Source organism: Cydia strobilella, chromosome 15, assembly GCF_947568885.1.
Source record: "Cydia strobilella chromosome 15, ilCydStro3.1, whole genome shotgun sequence".
NCBI classification, from domain to species: Eukaryota; Metazoa; Arthropoda; class Insecta; order Lepidoptera; family Tortricidae; genus Cydia; species Cydia strobilella.
This window is the reverse complement of record NC_086055.1, coordinates 17,075,961-17,098,905: the sequence shown is the minus strand read 5'-3', so window position 1 is coordinate 17,098,905 and position 22,945 is coordinate 17,075,961.

Below are 22,945 nucleotides of genomic sequence, written 5' to 3'. Positions count from 1 at the left end.
TTGGTGATCTATGTTCGATATGAATCCGAATAAGTCCTCGAGAGACGACTCGACGAGTGACACGTGACACAGGTCCGCTGGCACAGAGTACAATGAGTAGTCTAACTCTACATATCAGTAATTAAAGATATATTTGTCCATCCATAGATATATGAATATATATACCTATATAACTATTCAATGCTCTGAGAGTCCATCGTTCGGGTGCGGTCGGCTTGCTAACTGCTATGCAGTCTAATGCTGGCAACACACTTCGTCTTATTTGGCAAATATTCGTGTTGCATCTCTTTCCTTTAACATACAAAACAAAAGGGATGCAACACGAATATTTGCCAAACACAGCGAAGTGTGGTGCTGGCATAAAGAGGGAACCTTCTATTGTCAAACGTCGGTATTGTTTGACAGGAATAGAATAATGAAAGTAAAATAGTCAGTAAATAGTAGAACAAAGTTAATGTATAAAGGGTAAATCTTAGTAGCTTCAATTTTTACTAGAAGTCACCTGTGATTGGTTGGCTCCTTTTTGAAAGATACAATTTTGTTTGAACCTCGACACGAAAAGAATGAAGAATGGAGATGCACTACTTTTCTAGTTTAACTTCGTCACTATTATCATGTCAATTCCACAACCAAGGCACAAAGCATTTTGACGCAAGACGCAGGTGATTGGTTGGCCTTGATCGAGAGACTAATCGAGTTAGGACGATGATTTGCTTGGCTGACAATAGGGCACGAATATAACAATTACCTACCGCCAATCAAATCAGATATACGTCTAAGGTCTAAGGGCCTCCTAAGGGTCTAAGGTCCTAGGGGTCTAAGGGGGGGGGGGGGGGGTAAACCCTTTCTTCATAAAACTTTCCATTCTCACTTATTAGATACCTACATGGCGCATCAAGAATAAGCGATTATCTCGCTCGTTTCTTCTCAGAGCGTGCAGAATGTGCAATAAGTAAGATCACGAAACTTAAAACCTCACTCTCTTAAAACTCTTGAGATATTTCCTTTGCGCTACAACATGAGGCTGGGGCATGGGGTTATCAGGAGTCGGCAAAGCATAAGTGGCTCCTACGATGGTGTTTATATCCATGGGCGACGATAACCGCTTCCCATCAGGCGGCTTGTCTGCTCGTTTGCTGACTATCTCTTCTATAAACTTCTATTAAATTTTGTCGCATTGTAATAAAAAACGCAAATGTCAAAATAACGAATACAGACAAGCGGTTATCAACGGCTTATTGGATTTGACAGACAATTTATGAATAACGACTTGAAATTTGGAATTTCGTGAAAGCCAGAAGTGTCTTAATTTCCGTGTATTTTGGTGACCTATTTGTTGGCTGGCAATTTAAAATACATCATTTATAAACCTTTAGGATAAAATTTGCAGAACGGTCTCGGGCCAGCTAATTATGCAAATAACAGCAATTTATTTGGAATCTCCGTTGTCAATACAATCCTAATTTATGAGTTATTGCGATATCGACGCCTAAACAAATATAGGCCTTGCGTCGGCGAATATTTCTATTTATTCTACCCTAAAGGGTTTTAAATATATTGATTTTATATTAGTGTCAGGGCATCTTGCTCGCATTCACAAATTGGTGTCAGATATATAAATAAATAAATAAATAAATATTATAGGACATTCTTACACAGATTGACCAAGTCCCACGGTAAGCCCAAGGAGGCTTGTGTTATGGGTACTCAGACAACGATATATATAGTATATAAATACTTAAATACATAGAAAACACCCATGACTCGGGAACAAATACCAAGATCCTTATCATACACAGACAACAGGTTAAAGTGAAAAAAATACTAAGTAATTGTAGGTAATTTCCAATTGCAACTTCTTTGTAATTTGATGATTTTGTTTTTATGTTCAATTTTTACATATCCATTTTTTTATGTTAATAAGCATGTGTAAATAACTATAATTACTAACATTTTTATGGGCCTATCTTGGCCTGAAATTTGATTAACAATCATTCAGAGCACTTGGACGTACGAAAAGTACCGCTTTTTAACTCGATTATTCTTTAACCGAAATATATTTCAATTAGCATTTCTGGCAGCGGCCCACAATATAAACTGGTGTTTAAGCACAAAGAGTCAGTCCGCCATATTAGAACGCTCCCAGTCTTTCCGGTTATCGCCCGCCTGCGAAGTCTAGATACCGTGAAGTGACTGTGTTGCCGGTGGTTGAAGAGCAAGGGTCGTTCTCGGTGAACCAGCCCCACCAGACCTTAGATTCAAAGTAAACGTTCTATCATAGAGTAACTTATACTAGAGCGGTACTGTCATAGTAAATTTTGTAACCCCATTAAATTCACTGCCATCTGTCGACACACTTTAAAACTAAAAATGAAGATTTATAAAACTACGATAGAATGTATTTAAATATAAATAAATGATTTTTTTTATTTGCATTAATAATTTTTATGATTTTGACCCATGTTCTTTCACTGATATGCGTTAAAATTGTTAAATAACAAACGAAACCGTCAACGCCATCTATACGACTGTAGGCCAAAACTAGTAGCGCCCTCTGAACGAGAATCAAATTTTCTTGATTTTCGAGGCACGTTTTTTCCTTAGACTGTATCTATCTATTACGGAGTTATATCTATCTTTGGTTCTATGCAGCCCATTACATTAAGCCTTAGGCTACCTTTCTACTGAGGTCGAGATGAGCGGAGATGAGAGGTGACGTGCGGGAATCAACCAATGGCATTGGTTGTTAATTCCTGCACGTCTCCTCTCATCTCCACCTTAGTGTAAAGGCAGCCTAAGGCATGAAAATGTCCTTGTGTCACATTTTAATTGCCGTCGGTTTTTGCGGGGTGGTTCTCTGGAAAGAAGCTGGATACTTGTATTCTTTTGAAACCAACTTTTGAACTAAAAGGAAACTCCTTTCCTTCCTTTTTAAGAAAACTTCTGTACGAAGTATTCCGCGTGACCGGCGTGACGCTTCTTTTCAGGGTTCCGTACCCAAAGGGTAAAAAGGGGCCCTATTACTAAGACGTGTTGTTATAGCGGCAACAGAAATACATCATATGTGAAAATTTCAACTGTCTAGCTATCACGGTTAATGAGATACAGCCTGGTGACAGACAGACGGACAGAGGAGTCTTAGTAATAGGGTTCCGTGTTTACCCTTTGGATACGGAACCCTAAAAAGTCAATATAAAAAAGTGTAGTGTTCGCACACTTTCTTTTCACAGCTTATTAGAGTCGCCCAAGCTCCGTAATCGTTTGGAACGATACCTTGCATAATAGGTTCAGTCCCGAAGCGCTAATTGTTTGCGGAGCTCTAAACCTGTTATTCATGAACAGGTTCCAAGTTCCAACTTGTCTCTAATCTAACCCGGCTTTATTATACTTAGGTATTTTGATCTCCGTTTTGTGAGGGTACCGTAGTTACTAAGAACCATCATGTATGTCCTTTTCTACCATAATCAGATAATGAGGCACTCGTTTAAAGTCAGACCAAGCTGCATGACATTTGTGATTATAAAGTGTGGCACTGTCATAACTAATGTCAAATTTCTATGTAAAAAGATTTTTAAGGTGTAATAGGTGTAGGTGTAATAGATTTGTTTCTGTCATCAAACAAAATAAAAAATATAAAAAATGGCAAATTTCGTTAACTCGTAGCTAGTAATAAAATTGTAATCTTGTGTTGTATTGTTATGATTGTTATTGTAATTGTAATTCTATATTGAAAATTGTGCTTGTTATTTTCCAAATTCTAAATTATGCTTGTTATATTTTTAATCGTGCTCGTGGAATATTACTCAATGTTATTGTTAAATTCAACTTTAAATTCAAAATACCTAATAATTGTACTTTTTTTTCGGAGCAAAGGAATTTTGTATTAACTATAAGTGGAAACTCTTTTGGCCTATGTTCTAACTATATATTTTACCTTATTGTATTATTATGTGCTGTATGTTTCCCAAATAAATAAATTAAATTAAATTAAATAAATTAAATTAAAATTAAAATATGCCGTTTATTTAGAGTTTGCCGTTAGTTTACACAGACTCTAGCAGCTTCATCGCATCACAAATTAACAAGAGTCATGAGTGCCACCTAGAAACGGTTTAATGTGTATGATTTGTTGATGGAAACAGAAACATACCTATAAATTCAAAAACAATTTTTTTTTATGTAATAGCAAACGAGCAGACGAGCCGCCTGATGGGAAGCAGTCATCGTCGCCCATGGACGTAAGCAACATCACAGTTTACTTGATTTACCGATATTATTGTACCCATCCATTAACTCCTTTTCTTGCTGTACCTACAGCCGGGGATATTCCAATCTCTCTGGGTTCTGCATGCTCAGTTTTTAGGGTTCCGTACCCAAAGGGTAAAAACGGGACCCTATTACTAAGACTTCGCTGTCTGTCTGTCTGTCCGTCTGTGACCAGGCTGTATCTCATGAACCGTGATAGACACTTGAAATTTTCACAGATGATGTATTTCTGTTGCCGCTATAACAACAAATATTAAAAACGGAATAAAATAAATATTGAAGTGGGGCTTCCATACAACAAACGTGATTTTTTTGCCGTTTTTTTGCGTAATAGTACGTAACTCGCACTTGGCCGATTTTTTCTTTCTAGCGTTTGTACCGACTTATTGCCAATTCTTATGAAAGCCTGGGGTCCGCTTGGCAACTAATTTCAAGAATTGGCGTAGGCACTACTTTCTACTAAAGCGACTGGGATTAGTCCGGTTTCCTCACGATGTTTTCCTTTAAGAAAAGCGAGTGGTAAATATCAAATGAATAACATATATGTTTCGAAAAATACATAGGTACTAGCCGGGATGTGAACCAGCGACCTCCGGATTGAAAGCCGCACGCTCTTACCGCTAGGCTACCAACGCTTATGCATGACTGGCAAGTGAGCAGTATAGGCCGAAAATACCCTTCCCGTAGAAACATTTAACTTACATTACATCAATTTTAGTAAAGATAAACTTTGTCTTGAATAAGTTTCTGAATTATAGTGCAACGTTGCCCGCATTTCCCGGTGCAGGCTTAAGGTTGTCGAGGGAAACTAAAGTAATATTATGGCAAGAAGCCTTTCATTTTCTTCGCAATTATGTTTCGGAGAGCGCCGACATTGTCTTGTCAATAATAATATTCTCTATTGTGCAATTTGTGCACAACAAAAGCAATATTAAAGATAGCATAATTAACAATATAATCAAGAGCAACAACAACAGGCGGTTTTATCGCTGAAAAACGATCTTTTCCAGATAAAAAATACGGGTAGTAAAAATTGCTGTTGTTTAATAATACAAATGTAGGAGTAGCAAAGTAAATGGGGAAAAACGATGTCAATCTTGGCTTCTCAGAGACAGGTCTTTTAGTCAGTATTTAAATATGCTGTTGACTGTCTTATGCTTTAGTTAATAGCAGTTAATTTAGGTATTCTCTGAGAAAAATTATCAAGGTTTCTTTTAACCAAGAATAATTATAAAAAAAAAATATGGCCCTGTTTGTTTGGTTTGACAGGTTTACATTTTTTAAATCGACTTTTAACCAAAACTAAAATCTATAAGGATCCAGGCTGGTCGATCTTTTTGTTTCTATTATTTTCTATGTTCTCATCGACTCGTCTTCAGAGCCCAGATTCGGATTTGCTCTTTTTCCTTCATCACTTTACACGGTTGACATCTTTTAACCATTTTCTTTTCGGCCCTAGCAATTTTCAACAAATTTTGTGTCATAATGGTGCTTCCTAAAAGATAATAGCCTTGTGCAATAATGATAAGCAAACATGGCTGCTTTTGGGAGCAGTCGGCCGTTTGAGCGCTTTGTTGGTAATTACCCTGGGAGCTGGCATTCTAACCGCTCGCCGAGCATTGGCACACAACATTCTTAGCAACAGGTATATTTATCTCTCACATGTGTCAGGTAAAAAATTTATATAGGGTGGGCCAGTGATAAATTCTCTTTTCGTATTGACGTCTTTCGTTAAAATGCATTTATCATTGGCCCACCCTATATAACTGTGAAATAGTTTTACGTACATTTTTGTGAGCGCTGTCCGAATTTACGTAGTTGTTACAATTTGAAGGTCACATGACGCTGGTTGGGTTGAGGACTCAACTTGCTCTCTCGTGCTAGACCCTTAGTAACATAAGGCCGGACCCTGTTTGTCACCCTATTGTTACATTTTCTCGCAACATCTACACAACACAATGTCATGATAACATAAAAAAATGGGTTTAATTTTTTTTACTGTAGTCACTCGGTTCAATGTAAAGTCAACATCAAATAGATAGTGGCAGCCAAAGTGGCCAAATATGTCATGACACATCCTTATTTCTATGGTAATTGTAATGTTCTGTATTTACCACAGTAAATCATACGATGTATTTCCAACGGCTCGCCAACCCAAACATCACGTGACACGACTGCCCTGCTCGCGGTCTGTCTTCGACTGACTCCTAACTGTCAGTGACGTCACTATGACGTAATCGCTCGAGACGTCAATACATTACAATAACAAAGGTGTATTACGATAGGTTATAGGTTTTCGCGGGCTAGGTTTCCGCAACTCGACGTCATATATTGCGTCTATTTTGCGTGATGGGTTGCCGGCACTACTCTTGCCAACCCAACTCTTCCAAGAAGCCTAGCAGACCCTTGATGATGCCGACTACTTCTGGGAGAGACCCCGGCGAACCGAGGTATTGTGCCCGGTATTCTGTGTATTACGATATGATTGGTCACTTTGGAAGTTACTATTTGGTGCTGACTGTAGGTACAGTTCGGATCGGACTTTTTACGATTTTACCTTTAGTCTTACTAGTAAATTTAAGAGTACACATTGACATACTTACAGGTCGCTGGAAACAAAAAAGATTAAAAAACCTTTGGCCTCTGTCTCCGTGGCCGGGAAAAATAAATAGAAGATACCTGAAGCTTTCTGAACTGCAAAAGGATGTTTATTATATTAAAAAATTATCGAGTAATTATTACGCCTTATTAACAGAAAATATTAGCAGGAATCCCGGAAGTCACACGGCCGGGATCCCGGGTAATTGATAATGAACCTCCGGAAATAACGCCTTTATTTTTTCCTTATGGGATTCGTTGAGATAATGATAGACATAGACATAATTAATTGGTAATAAGATATTACAGGTCACAATTTTTTTAACTTATTTCTACACATCACCTATTTGTGATTTATATCACTAATAAATATTTTTAAACTAGCTTGAACAGCCTTAAGGGTAAATGCAATTGTATTTAGTACCATTATGTTTACTTTCTACTTCTTCTTCTTCTTCCTCGTTCCTTCAATGCTGAATTTCGCGACCACAAGTGATTTGTCTCTATTTTGTGCAGTCATAGGCCATGTGAAGTGAGCTGCACGGTGCAGACTGCCCACCAGCTTTATAGCGTTCTCATATTATACATGCCCCACCCCGACCACTTTTGCCATTCATTCGGCCTAAAATTATAATAATTTATGCGTTATAAATTAAATAACAATGAACATTTAACATTTTTGGATTTTTATCAAAATGACGGAGTAATGAGGGTTCGCGAGGTCTAACAAGGAGGTCTTAAATAGTTAAGAAAAAGCGGTGCCTATTAAGAACCATCGAAAATAGGAGGGAAAACATGTTGAGACACCTGTTACGACACGATGAATTCATCAAGCCATCATAGAAGGTAAAATTAAAGGAAACAGGAGGAAGAGAGGGAAACCAAATATGGTTCAAGTGATGGAAAAAGTGAACGCCGTGTCGTATCAGGCTGTCAAGGAAAATATCAAGAAAATAAACACGTGGAGATTGCTTCACGACAAGGAGTGCAGCTCATAAGTTTATGAGATGACTACGTAGAAGGCCCGAAGGTTATGATTTATGAAGCATACTCATATTCACTAAACCCGCTATACATAGGTAAGTAAACAGCAATGCATAAATCGTCTGCAATAGACGCAAAGGCCTGTGATACTCATGTTCATTGCCGTATATGCGAGAGAATAACCGACTCATGATCCGCTCTAGTTACTCATCCAACGGAAACCAAGGTAATTACAGACTAATCGATTGGACTCAACGATCAAATCCGACGAAAACACAAAGTGATCAAAGATACCAATTCATTGTACAATCATAGCCCTTACTGCTCTGTTATAAAGTCGATTAAAGGCTTTTGAATAATCTGAACAAGATAAGGATACTTCATCCGATTTAGCGTTCGCTTAATACACCAGAGTGCCTTCAGTAGACTCCCCATTATAATAATATAGTAATGCCGCGCTCTATTAAAGTAAAGTAAAACATAATTTATTCAAGTAGGATTTTACAATGTCTTTTGAATTGTTTGTATTGGGATTGATCTATCATCAATTCTTCACTGACAGTGACAGGACTATTGTAGCCAATAAGTCTGACATAGTGCTGATAGATCGACCGCAATGCCGGGCCGAGCATGGCGACGTCTCTATCCCCATGTCTGCAGTTCTGGCACAGGTCTTGTAGTAAGGTACTAATATATTTGTACGATAACCAGACAAGTAATCTGCCGGTAACGCCTCCATATTAATCGCGCACTTGACCCAGTGAAAGGGATTCCAGCCTCTGCCTTCTTTTCATTTCGCAAGGAATTTCCAATTATGAGCGAACTTGCTCCCGTCTTTGACCCGGTGAGGGATCGCTGTTTTTACAGCCCGAATCTTTTAACGAAGGTGTGTCGGGATTAATATATGGTTAGAATTGTAATACAGTAAGACCAATTTAATATGAAATTGCTAATTAATAAGAAATTGCTGAAGGAAACACAAAATTGAGACTTATGGAGAGTTTTTATGTAAACCGAGACCTTAATGCCGAAAATCACTGAAACAAATCGTAACTTTAAGTCACACTTGAGACACCAAATAGCAGATGCCTGAAATTGTATCACAACTCGCATATATATGCCTAATGCTAACGACCGGAGCGAAATGGTAGAGAGAGGCCATATTAAATACGGCATCACAAATTCTAATAATTTCCGGTTGTAGAAGTCACTTGATTTAAGAGGTTTTATTTGGAATAATTCCAATACACCTTACTTTTATAAAAGCGTTGGAAGCTGAATATTTGCACCTGTGTTCAATAAATAGGCGTGAAGTACGAACGATGGAGGGCCCCTAAATGCCATTCGATTATGCTGAGGACTTTGTTTAGCATTTGACGGGATCAAGAGAGCTGCCGATATGTCGAGAGTCCGAGCGATTAGATATAGCGGCAAATCATTCGATAGGTCTGTATTTAACAACACCATTGTGGTTGCTAAGAGGGTTTTTTTTTAATCCCTACGATAGTAAAAAAGATATTACCCCCTGTCTATTTTTTGTAATTTTTTTATTAGCCTACTTTGGTGTCCCACTGCTGGGCAAAGGCCTCCCCTCGTTTTCTTCACTCGATCCTGTCATCATTTTCACACCATTTGGGGTAGAATGCGTCCAAATCGTCCCGCCATCTCCTTTTTGAATTAGGCTTGCAAAAAATATAAAATAAAATACAGAAATATGTTGGGTTGAGCCTCATATTAAAAAAAAAACTTCTTATCTTCTTATTTAAACGACGTAAGTTCCGCGATGATAAGCCGTTTTACTTGTACGGCTTTTTTGTATATGCCCGGTACGGAATCTTCCATTATGTGTGGTCCGACAAGTGCTTGGCCGGTTTTTAGTATCATTAGGGCGTGTCATATATTTGTACGCGCTTCGTCGCACTATTATTATTCCAAATGTACATACATAATTATATTTCTGACATCATTTCTGCACCCTACACCCATGTATGAGTGAGATCTTATAAGTGTTGTTTCTCTAAGCTCAGTATTTCAGAAGCTCGGTAATATGCTTATTATTTTGCAACTTTCCCTCTCATATTTCTTAAATTTTTCATGAGGTCGTAAATCTTTCATAAAGTAACAGCTGCTTTCAGGTGAAACAGATTTTAAGTTTAGACAATTCCAACCCAAGACTTACTTTAGTAGGTATTACCTAGTGTATACCTACCTAACTAACCAAGGGGAGACGGAATATAATTATATAGACGAAGCTCTTACTTATTTTTGACTTCGGTTCATAAATGACTGGCACTTATCTGACACATATTGCTGTTAGTTATCCCTTCTCCATATATCTGACTGCAGCTTTGAATACGAACCCAATACACAATTTCCCGCTCTTAAAAAAATGGGATTAGTCACTAAAAGTTTTGGTTGGCTAAAATAAAACTGTAAAATAAATCATCAGTTCAATCCTGGCTCGCGACGTATAGACCATAAAAAAAACGTTCTCGACAAAATAGCAAAACGGTGAAAAAAAACTCGGTCAGGATCCTTATCAAACACAGACGAGAGATTAATACTATAATACAACAGCCCTTTTGTTGAATTGGGCTTAAGCTAACTTGGTTGTTCCCTATCAAATATCTAATGTCAAGGAAACCCTGGCTTAAGTTAAGATAAATTTTACTTGCACATTTATTTTAAGGAGCAACATTTTTCACAATTCATTTTAAACAAATCAAAAACCTTTCGGTTTAACGAACAGGTCTGTAATGATGACTGATGACGTCACCCCCCCCCCCCTGACCTAGTCCCCTCTCGGGCTTCAACGGTGCCAGTTTATGCCAAAATGAAAATTCCCGGGCCGTATAAATTGCGTTGTGGGATTTCACCGTTCACTTACTTTTCATGCTACTGCTGAGAATTAAGAAGAAGAAAAACCAATTAGTATATTTTAAAAGATAATCGGCCGAATTAGCAAGCCAGATTCGCTTGAATCTTTTATTAAGAGAGTGCGATTTAAGTGAGATGTTTTTAGGGTTCCGTACATCAAAAGGAAAAAACGTAACCCTTATAGGATCACTCGTGCGTCTGTCTGTCTGTCTGTCCGTCTGTCACAGCCTATTTTCTCCGAAACTACTGGACCAATTAAGTTGAAACTTGGTATACATATGTAATTTTATGACCCAAAGACGGACATGTAACGTAAACAAATGAATATTAAACATGGGGGCCACTTTTGGGGGGTAAATAAGAAAATTTAAAAATAAAGTTTTTTAAACTATATCGTGTTACATATCAAATGAAAGAGCTCATTGTGAGAATGTCAAGTATATTTTTTTTATAATTTTAGGATAAAAAATTTAGAAGATATTCAAGAAAATAGGCAAAAAATGACTATTTATCTCCGAAATTACTGGGTCTAAAATTTTGAAAAAATACACAAAATAGATCTTTACAAGATTACAGGAAAACCTATTAGAAATTGCAGTCAAGCGTGAGTCGGACTTAATTACTTAGTTTTTGATCCGACCACTTAGACCGATAGTGGGACCTTATTTTTGACCTTAAAGTTATGATAATTCTAAAGAAGGAAAAGTGATGCTTATATGGCAGGGGACATGTTTTTAAGCATATTTGTAATTTAAGACGAAAAGTTAGAACGAGCGTTAGGTATAAATTAGGTATTTATATATTTTGATTGATGCTTTTTGAATATTGAATTAAAGTGCAAAGTTTAAGCTTCATCGTTTAAATTATGTATGACTCTTTAAACTGTTACATTATTAGAAAAAAAATTAACGTGCTTCTTTGTCAAACTAAAATTAGCTTATTATTTTGTCGATATTGAATTAAAGTTTTAAAAATCCACAATAATATATCTAAATTCTTAAGTTAATAGACAAAGCCGAAAAATTAGAAAAATAGGATTGCTGCTTAAATTTTAATATGCGTTTTTTGTCCTGTAAGGTCTAATATTGAATTAAAGTCTATAAAGATAAGTTTCATACTATAAAATAATATATGCAACCATATTATGAAAAGTAAGAAATTTCTGTGTGTAGCTTCCATTGTTATAGCCAAATCTATTTAAAAAGGCGCGAAATTCATACATACGCCGCGCTGGTCCGTCAAGGTGCCGGCGCGGCACGCGGGAGCCTATCGTAGCATTCGTATCTATCTATACCTATAGGTACCTCGCCCGGTCGGTTTCTTGTCATTCATTAGTTTGTTTACCGTGCACATAAATTAGATGCCGATATTACGTGAAATTAATGTAATTATGACTTCAAAATGAGTACAAAATGTTTGTTATGTGGACTGATTATTTGTAGTTACTTAGTAGTCCGAGAGCTGGTAGACATTTTGGAGTAGGTCCTTGAGGCAAGCTGAAAATTTGCCTGATACTTCTCCTATCATACCCTAACACAGCACTGGAGGTCTGGCTGCAGGGTAGCGGGGCTAAATCAACCCTTATATTTTTTAAGATTTTTTAGAGCTCCAAAAAAGTTCGTGAGGCAATCTGTAATTTTTACAGGTTGAAGTTAAGTATCTAAATAGTCACAAAAAAATAAGCCTGAACATTTGGTCGGGTCTTTGACCTTCCCAGAAGATCTAAAAAGTAAACGTATGGCACTTACTCGTACGTAAAATTAAGTTTGTCTACTATAGTAATTGTATGCATTACAAAGTTATTTTTGTAGTACAGTAAATTAAAGACTACTAGGTAGGATGTACAGTCAGCAATACTATTCGCTTAGCACCGTTGCATACAAACTTCTTTACAGGGGTGGTATCTTTTCTCTGCAGCTGACTGTAAATTGTAACTATGACGATGGTGTATATTTATGATGTATGTTATTTATTGTGTTTTTTGTATGTTACTTAAGGGCTTCTGTTAAGGGAACGAAAATTTGATTATTTAAGCCCTGTAAATATTTTTTTCTGTTTTTTTTTCTATTTGTTTTTTTTTAATGTTTATTAAGGGTCCACTGCAGGCGAACGAAAATGTTTATTATTTTGCGCTACGGCACACGGTTTAGGAGATACAGAATTATAAAGGTTTTTTGTGGTTTTTTTTTTATATATTAATTAAGGGTTTCTTAGTGGAACGAAAATTTGATTATTTTTGCGCTCCGCTGCACGGTTTAGGAGATACAGCCCTCTAAAAAAAAAATTGTTTTTTTTTTTCTTTTCTTTTTAAATGTTAATTAAGTTGAACGAAAATTTTATTATTTTACGCTACGACGCTATTATTAAATTATGTTAGATTTTGAAATTTTTATATTAAATATATCTACTTATATATAAAGTTGAAGTTTGGTTATTGAATTTTATATTAAATAAATATACAAAAAAAGAAATATAGGGCTGTATCTCCTAACCCGTCCGTCGTAGCGCAAAAATAATAAAATTTTCGTTCCCCTTTAAAAACACTTTTAATATACAAAAAACACAATGAAACACAATAAGAAAAAAAAACTCTACACGGCTGTATCTCCTAAGCCGAGCGTCGTAATATTAAAAAAAAAAAAAACCAAAAAAATCTTTATAAGGCTGTACCTCTGAACCGAGGGTCGTAGAGTAAAATAATAAAATTTTCGTTCAACTTAATTAACATTTAAAAAGAAAAAAAAACAGAAAATTTTTTTTTAGAGGGCTGTATCTCCTAAACCATGCGTTGTAGCGCAAAAACAATCTAATTTTCGTTCCCCTTTGTACCCCTAAGTAACATACAGAAAACACAATGAAAAACTAAAAAGAAAAAGAAAGAAAAAATCTTTATAGGGTTGTATCTCCTAAACCGTGCGACGGAGCGCAAAAATAATCAAATTGTCGTTCCATTGCAGTGGACCCTTAGTTAACATTAAAAAAAAAAACAAAAAAAAAACAGAAATAGTACATTTCGATGCTAGTGCGGAAAGTATGTCATACTTTACATACTTTCGAAGAATGACATTTCCGCACGTGTATCGAACGACGTTTTTTAATACCGTTGCGAAAAAATAAGAAAAACAACAAGTAAGGAATTCGAATCTTTTATATTATTAATTCTGTGACATTATTGACATTAGACTTATATTGACCGGGATATAGACCGTGATTACCTTTTGTTTTATTTGTAAGCTCCCGATATTTCGAAACCACCGTGAATCATTCAAAACTCTAATTATTGACATTGACATTATGAAGAGGTGTTTTTATAGCTTTTATTCGACTAGAATGGATTTTGTTATTATTATTGAACCCACTTCATACAACATTATACACATTGTATTGTTTTACAAATATAAAACAGTGTACTATCATTACCTAAATATCGTTATTAACGATTATTTCAATACTCAATACTCAGTAATCAACATAAAAACCTACTGTTAAAGTAAGAATACGAAAAATATAAATATTTCATATTTTATTACTTACCTCTTCATCATTATAACACGTCTATTTTTTTAAATATTGAATATTGAAAAACCGTTCTTAATAAGTTGTCTGAATAGAACGGAATGCCTGTCAAAGGAGAGGCGTTTTTTATTTCTGCTTTAAATTTCCAAAGGAAACATTCGATATTGTTTTTATAAATGTACGATACACAAATAATCGTAATTAACGATATTTGGGTAATAATAGTACAATGTTTTATATGTACAATTGTCTTATAGAACATGCAATTAAAAAAAAATCTTTCATTGAAGTGGGTTCAATAATAATAACACCCAGCTAAAAAAACTCCTCTTCATAATGTCAATGTCAATGATGTCACAGAATTAATAATATAAAAGTTTCGAATTCCTTACTTGTTGTTTTTCTTATTTTTTCGCAACTGTATTGAAAAACGTCGTTCGATACACGTGCGGAAATATCTAATAATGACATACTTTCCGCACTAGCATCGAAATGTCCTATTACAGGGCTGTATCTCATAAATCGTGCGTTGTAGCGCAAAACTAATCTAATTTTCGTTCCTCTTTGAGAAACCCGTAAGTAACATTCAAAAAACATAATCGAACAACAAAGAAGAAAACAAAAAAATAAAAAATCTTTATAGGGTTGTATCTCCTAAACCGTGCGTTGTAGCGCAAAAATAATCTAATTTTCGTTCCCCTTTGAAAAGCCCCTAAGTAACATACAAAACACACAATGAAAAACTAAAAAGAAAACAAACAAAGAAAAAAATGTTTATAGGGTTGTATCTCCTAAACCGTGCGTCGGAGCGAAAAGCAAAAATAATTAAATTTTTGTTCCACTTTAAGAAACCCTTATTAATATTTAAAAGATACAACCCTATAAAGATGTTTTAATTTTTTGTTTTCTTTTTTGTTTTTCATTGTATTTTTTGAATGTTACTTACGGGTTTTTCAAACGAGAACGAAAATTAGATTATTTTTGCGCTTCAACGCACGGTTTAGGAGAGACAGCCCTGTAAAGATATTTTTCTGTTTTTTTTTGTTTTTTGTTTAATGTTAACTAAGGGTCCACTGCAATGGAACGAAAATTTTATTATTTTGCGCTACGATGCACGGTTTAGGAGATACAGCCTTATAAAGATTTTTTTTTAAATATAAATTAAGGGTTTCTTAAAGTGGAATGAAATTTTGATTATTTTTGCGCTACGACGCACGGTTTAGGAGTTACAGCCGTGTAAATATTTTTTTCGTTTTTTTTTGTTTTTTCTTATATTAAAAAAGGGTTTCTTAGAGGCAAAGAGGATATAATAAGATAGAGTGGTACTGTTATAGTAAATTTTGTAACCGCTTTAAATTCACTGCCATCTATCGACATACTTTAAAACTAAAAATGAAGATTTATAAAAATACGTTAAAATGTATTTAAATATGGATAAATGATTTTTTTATTTGCATTAATTATTTTTATATGATTTTGACCCATGTTCTTTCACTGATATGCGTTAAAATTATAAATAACAAACGAAACCGTCAACGCCATCTATACGAGAGTAAGCCAAAACTAGTGGCGCCCTCTGATCGAGAATCAAATTTTCGTGATTTTCGAGGCACGTTTTTTCCTTAGACTGTATCCATCAATTACGGAGTTATATCTATCTTTGTTAGAGGGGAACGAACATTTTACTTTTTTTGCGCTCCGACGCACGGTTTAGGAGATACAGCCCTATAAAAAGATTGTTTTCTTTGTTTTTTTCTTTTATGTTTTCATTGTGTTTTTTGTATGTTACTTAAGGGCTTCTGTTAAGGGAACGAAAATTTGATTATTTAAGCCCTGTAAATATTTTTTTCTGTTTTTTTTTCTATTTGTTTTTTTTTAATGTTTATTAAGGGTCCACTGCAGGCGAACGAAAATGTTTATTATTTTGCGCTACGGCACACGGTTTAGGAGATACAGAATTATAAAGGTTTTTTGTGGTTTTTTTTTTATATATTAATTAAGGGTTTCTTAGTGGAACGAAAATTTGATTATTTTTGCGCTCCGCTGCACGGTTTAGGAGATACAGCCCTCTAAAAAAAAAATTGTTTTTTTTTTTCTTTTCTTTTTAAATGTTAATTAAGTTGAACGAAAATTTTATTATTTTACGCTACGACGCTATTATTAAATTATGTTAGATTTTGAAATTTTTATATTAAATATATCTACTTATATATAAAGTTGAAGTTTGGTTATTGAATTTTATATTAAATAAATATACAAAAAAAGAAATATAGGGCTGTATCTCCTAACCCGTCCGTCGTAGCGCAAAAATAATAAAATTTTCGTTCCCCTTTAAAAACACTTTTAATATACAAAAAACACAATGAAACACAATAAGAAAAAAAAACTCTACACGGCTGTATCTCCTAAGCCGAGCGTCGTAATATTAAAAAAAAAAAAAACCAAAAAAATCTTTATAAGGCTGTACCTCTGAACCGAGGGTCGTAGAGTAAAATAATAAAATTTTCGTTCAACTTAATTAACATTTAAAAAGAAAAAAAAACAGAAAATTTTTTTTTAGAGGGCTGTATCTCCTAAACCATGCGTTGTAGCGCAAAAACAATCTAATTTTCGTTCCCCTTTGTACCCCTAAGTAACATACAGAAAACACAATGAAAAACTAAAAAGAAAAAGAAAGAAAAAATCTTTATAGGGTTGTATCTCCTAAACCGTGCGACGGAGCGCAAAAATAATCAAATTGTCGTTCCATTGCAGTGGACCCTTAGTTAACATTAAAAAAAAAAACAAAAAAAAAACAGAAATAGTACATTTCGATGCTAGTGCGGAAAGTATGTCATACTTTACATACTTTCGAAGAATGACATTTCCGCACGTGTATCGAACGACGTTTTTTAATACCGTTGCGAAAAAATAAGAAAAACAACAAGTAAGGAATTCGAATCTTTTATATTATTAATTCTGTGACATTATTGACATTAGACTTATATTGACCGGGATATAGACCGTGATTACCTTTTGTTTTATTTGTAAGCTCCCGATATTTCGAAACCACCGTGAATCATTCAAAACTCTAATTATTGACATTGACATTATGAAGAGGTGTTTTTATAGCTTTTATTCGACTAGAATGGATTTTGTTATTATTATTGAACCCACTTCATACAACATTATACACATTGTATTGTTTTACAAATATAAAACAGTGTACTATCATTACCTAAATATCGTTATTAACGATTATTTCAATACTCAATACTCAGTAATCAACATAAAAACCTACTGTTAAAGTAAGAATACGAAAAATATAAATATTTCATATTTTATTACTTACCTCTTCATCATTATAACACGTCTATTTTTTTAAATATTGAATATTGAAAAACCGTTCTTAATAAGTTGTCTGAATAGAACGGAATGCCTGTCAAAGGAGAGGCGTTTTTTATTTCTGCTTTAAATTTCCAAAGGAAACATTCGATATTGTTTTTATAAATGTACGATACACAAATAATCGTAATTAACGATATTTGGGTAATAATAGTACAATGTTTTATATGTACAATTGTCTTATAGAACATGCAATTAAAAAAAAATCTTTCATTGAAGTGGGTTCAATAATAATAACACCCAGCTAAAAAAACTCCTCTTCATAATGTCAATGTCAATGATGTCACAGAATTAATAATATAAAAGTTTCGAATTCCTTACTTGTTGTTTTTCTTATTTTTTCGCAACTGTATTGAAAAACGTCGTTCGATACACGTGCGGAAATATCTAATAATGACATACTTTCCGCACTAGCATCGAAATGTCCTATTACAGGGCTGTATCTCATAAATCGTGCGTTGTAGCGCAAAACTAATCTAATTTTCGTTCCTCTTTGAGAAACCCGTAAGTAACATTCAAAAAACATAATCGAACAACAAAGAAGAAAACAAAAAAATAAAAAATCTTTATAGGGTTGTATCTCCTAAACCGTGCGTTGTAGCGCAAAAATAATCTAATTTTCGTTCCCCTTTGAAAAGCCCCTAAGTAACATACAAAACACACAATGAAAAACTAAAAAGAAAACAAACAAAGAAAAAAATGTTTATAGGGTTGTATCTCCTAAACCGTGCGTCGGAGCGAAAAGCAAAAATAATTAAATTTTTGTTCCACTTTAAGAAACCCTTATTAATATTTAAAAGATACAACCCTATAAAGATGTTTTAATTTTTTGTTTTCTTTTTTGTTTTTCATTGTATTTTTTGAATGTTACTTACGGGTTTTTCAAACGAGAACGAAAATTAGATTATTTTTGCGCTTCAACGCACGGTTTAGGAGAGACAGCCCTGTAAAGATATTTTTCTGTTTTTTTTTGTTTTTTGTTTAATGTTAACTAAGGGTCCACTGCAATGGAACGAAAATTTTATTATTTTGCGCTACGATGCACGGTTTAGGAGATACAGCCTTATAAAGATTTTTTTTTAAATATAAATTAAGGGTTTCTTAAAGTGGAATGAAATTTTGATTATTTTTGCGCTACGACGCACGGTTTAGGAGTTACAGCCGTGTAAATATTTTTTTCGTTTTTTTTTGTTTTTTCTTATATTAAAAAAGGGTTTCTTAGAGGCAAAGAGGATATAATAAGATAGAGTGGTACTGTTATAGTAAATTTTGTAACCGCTTTAAATTCACTGCCATCTATCGACATACTTTAAAACTAAAAATGAAGATTTATAAAAATACGTTAAAATGTATTTAAATATGGATAAATGATTTTTTTATTTGCATTAATTATTTTTATATGATTTTGACCCATGTTCTTTCACTGATATGCGTTAAAATTATAAATAACAAACGAAACCGTCAACGCCATCTATACGAGAGTAAGCCAAAACTAGTGGCGCCCTCTGATCGAGAATCAAATTTTCGTGATTTTCGAGGCACGTTTTTTCCTTAGACTGTATCCATCAATTACGGAGTTATATCTATCTTTGTTAGAGGGGAACGAACATTTTACTTTTTTTGCGCTCCGACGCACGGTTTAGGAGATACAGCCCTATAAAAAGATTGTTTTCTTTGTTTTTTTCTTTTATGTTTTCATTGTGTTTTTTGTATGTTACTTAGGGGCTTCTGATAGGGGAACGAAAATTTGACTATTTTTGCGCTATAACGAACGGTTTAGGAGATACAGCCCTGTAAATATTTTTTTTGTTTTTTTTTCTTTGATTTTTTTTAAATGTTTATTAAGGGTCCACTGCAGGCGGACGAAAATGTTATTATTGTGTGCTACGGCGCACGGTTTAGGAGATTAAGCCTTATACGGATTTTTTGTGTTTTTTTTATACCTATATTAATTAAGGGTTTCTTAAAGTGGAACGAAAATTTGATTATTTTTGCGCTCCGTCGCACGAATTAGGAGATTTAACCCTATAAAGATTTTTTCTTTGTTTTTCATTGTGTTTTTTGTATGTTAATTAGAGGTTTCTCAAAGGGGAACGAAAACTAGATTATTTTTGCTCTACAATGCACGGTTTAGGAGATACAGCCCTCTAAAGAATTTTTTTTCCTTTTTTCTTTTTTTTAAATGTTAATTAAGGGTCCACTGCAGTTGAACGAAAATTTTATTATTTTGCGCTACGACGCACGGTTCAGGAGATACAGCCTTATAAAGATTTTTTCGTTTTTTTTTGTTTTTTTTTTTTAAATATTAATTGAGGGTTTCTTAAAGTGGATCGAAAATTTGATGATTGTTTTTGTGCTACGACGCGCGGTTTAGGAGATACAGCCGTGTAAAGATTTTTTTTTTCTTTTTGTGTTTCATTGTACGACCGGTCTGGCCTAGTGAAGCCGATGGTCCTGGGTTCGAATTCCGGTAAGGGCATTTATTTCTGTGATGAACACAGATATTTGTTCCTGAGTCATGGGTGTTTTCTATGTATTTGTATATTATGTATGTATATATCGTTGTCTGAGTACCCATAACACAAGCCTTCTTGAGCTTACTGTGGGACTGTCAATCTGTGTAAGAATGTCCTATAATATTTATTTATTTATTTATTGTGTTTTTTGTATATTGAAAGAGGGGAACGAATTTTTTTTATTTTTGCGCTGCGACGGACGGTTTAGGAGATACAGCCCTATATATATTTTTTGTTTATTATTGTTTTTTTGTTATATAATATAAAATTCCATAACCAAAATTCAAATTTTTATATAAGTAGATATACTCAATATAAAAATTTCAAAATCTAACATAACTTTTAATAGAAATGTCCTCATACATCATAAATATACACCATCCTCATAGTTACAATCACATTGTACAGTTAGCTGCAGAGAAAAGAGACCACCCCTGTATAGGTTTGTATGCAAAGGTGCTAAGCGAATAGTATTGCTGACTGTACATCCTACCTAGTGGTCTTTAATTTACTACAAAAATAACTTTGTAATGCATACACTTTGTTTAGTAGACAAACATAATTTTGCGTGCAAAAATAACTGCAATGCATACGCTTTGTATAGTAGAGAAACTTAATTTTGTGTGCAAAGATAACTTTGTAATGCATACAATTTGTATAGTAAACAAACTTAATTTTGCGTGCAAGTAAGTGCCATACTTTTTAGATCGCCTGGCAAGGTTAAAGACACGACACGACCAAATGTTCTGGTTTATTATTTTTATGACTATTTAGATACTTAATTTTAACCTGTTAAAAATACAGATTGCTTTTAGAAAAATTTTTTGAATTTTGTGAAATATTATTTTGCACGCGTCTAGCAAGGTTAGGTTACCCGCTAGCCCGTTGATCTATATACCGTTGATCTACCTATATATCAATACCGTTTGATCGCTGCCTCGGCGGCGCACAGCGCGGCGCGCGCGAACATGCCGCGCGTTTGAAATGTAACGTAAATATAAGCACGGAATGCATACGTATCAGTATTTAGTGACGCACAAATTTTATATTTCTAATCTTTTGTGTGGGAACTAAGATCATTGTCATGACCGTTTAATATTAACTCTACAAACTTTAATTCAATATTGGCTATACTGCTTAACTAGAAATCAATATCTAGTAACAAGTAGTATGTAGTATGTGTATCAATATGTAGTAACAAAAACTGTGCTAAATCAAGTTTACGTATCGCTGGCTCAATCCGTCATCACATATTGTATCTCTGTGTGGGGTGGTGCCACAAAGACTAAGTTTCTTGAGCTTGAGAGAGCTCAAAGAGCATTGCTAAAAGTCATGCACCAAAAGCCATTCAGATTCCCTACTAACGACCTCTATTTACTCTGCAATCTGTTATCTGTAAGAAAATTGTATATTCTAAATCTTATTCTAAAAACACACAAGCGAACCACATACAAAAAAGACAATACATGCACACGTAGGAAAAAGACTAATGTAATTAAAACCCATACAGTGAAAACTGCATTTGCCAGAAGACAGCAACAGGCACAATCTTGCAGTCTATATAATCAAATAAACAAACACATTGACATTTATTCCTGCACTACATACGAGTGTAAAAGTAGGTTAACTAAATGGTTACAAAGTAAAAGCTACAACGACATAGAAAACTTAATTTCAAAATAAGTATAGCGAACATTAGTACAGACCCAAACAAACAAACACACACACACACACACACACACACACACACACACACACACACACACACACACACACACACACATCTTTTCTATATTAAGTACCCTATAGTAGTATAATTACATTGAAATCATGTTTAGTTGTTTTGTTAATGTTAAAAAAAAAAAATGTAGTTAAATATACTTTATATACTTCTAAGATAACTGTTAACTAACCGCGTGGAAGAGCGGTGCTCTCTTAGCACAAGTGTTTTCTCACTTAAAAAGAGGCACCAGCGCAGATATTGTAATTTGTGTTTTTTAAGCTACCGAATAAAAATATTTTGATTTTTTTTGATTTGATTTGATATCTAGAGAAGCACATTGTCTACATTTCTAATTTTTTACAAGTATAATAAGCTGATCCATAATATCGTAATTTTGCAATATCAGCTACTCTAATTATTTATTTACAAAATAATTCATGTTTTTAAGTTCACCAGAAAGCACATGTTCCAGATTTCTAAAAACCGAATATTGTGTATAAATTAAAGTGGTATTGAATATGTTAAAGTTTTTTGTAACTTTAATTCTATATTTACAAAGTTATTAGCAGAAATTAAAATATTTCAATATATCCGAACGCTCACCCTAAAAATTTCTAACTTTTTACGAAAGTCTTATTTAACATGCTAACAATGACATATCGAAAAAGAAAAAACTTTAATATTATCTAAACCCATTTTTGTTCTACCGCTGGTCGGTTTTTTAGAGACATTTCACTCACGTTTCACATAAAAAATACATTGTTTAAATTGTGTAATGTACGGAACCCTTGGAACGCGAGTCCGATTCGCACTTGGCCGGTTTTTTTTAATGCCCTTACGTTACTTTCCTCGACCTTTTTGGATCTTTTCTGCGTTTTAATGCGCACTGGCCCGGATATTTTATGCCGAAAATAAGCGGGGCAGTCTGCGCGTATATCTATTAAGTGCATATTTTTGATACGACGCGCGACGATGGTGAAAAGTACTGCCTGGGAGGCTTTTAGCGCGTGTTTGTTACTATTTACTCCGACACTCACGGTAGCCTTGATGTTCGTGACGGAACAGTTTTTTTAAGCCTGGG